Here is a 756-nt window from a genome sequence, read left to right on the forward strand (position 1 = left end):
ATAAGAAAAATGCCTTGCATTCAGTTATTTCTTGGTACCAGGTTGATCAATTTTTCAGTCAAATTCACAAAGCATTAAAAAATTATACTTTGTAATTCCTAAAGCATTTATATAGTGAAGATACAAGAAAACTTAAAATTTCCAGCTATTCCAACTCCTAAAATAAGAGGTAATACCTCTTAATTCAGCTGCCCAGCTTATCTTACTTTGCTTAACATTTTTCTTATTTTGTACTAATTTAACAAAAAAATTATTAGAATATAATCACGTCCGTGGCGGCCTCACCCCTGGGCACACTGCGCCGGTGATGGAGCCCGGGTGTGGTGGCACACAGCTGTAATCCCAGCACTCGGGAGGCAGAAACCAGGAGGATCACTGCGAGTGATGCTAGTAAGACCCTGCACATACAGAAAAAGAATATAATCGTGTATAGTGTAGGTATTTCTTTTGTCCTAAATAGCCCCCAAAATAGTTTCTTATCCATAGTACTTCAGAATTTCATGTTTCTTCTTCTGCCGTGTACTAGAGGGCTGGAATAAACTACCTCCTCTTCTTCACCTATAGAGGTGAAATAGTCATTCTAGAATTGTGAGAATTTTGGGAGATGGCCACTGATACAGTGACACATGATCTTAGTACTCTGGCTTGTTTATAATTTCAGAGCCATCATTTTTAGTAAAAATGTGATCTCTAAAGTTTAAAATCTTTTTTTTTTTTAATTTTATTTATTTATTTATTAGAGAGAGAGAGAGAGAG

General features: G+C 36.0%; 1 protein-coding gene across 1 annotated transcript in view; it reads left to right on the top strand.

Annotated features, from left to right (window-relative positions):
• Positions 1-756, top strand: part of Wdfy3 (WD repeat and FYVE domain containing 3) — a 311,759-nt gene that overhangs the window by 229,819 nt on the left and 81,184 nt on the right. The gene's annotated exons all lie outside the window — the stretch shown is intronic.

The sequence above is a fragment of the Octodon degus genome, unplaced genomic scaffold (genome assembly GCF_000260255.1).
Source record: "Octodon degus isolate 3935 unplaced genomic scaffold, OctDeg1.0 scaffold00028, whole genome shotgun sequence".
NCBI lineage: Eukaryota > Metazoa > Chordata > Mammalia > Rodentia > Octodontidae > Octodon > Octodon degus.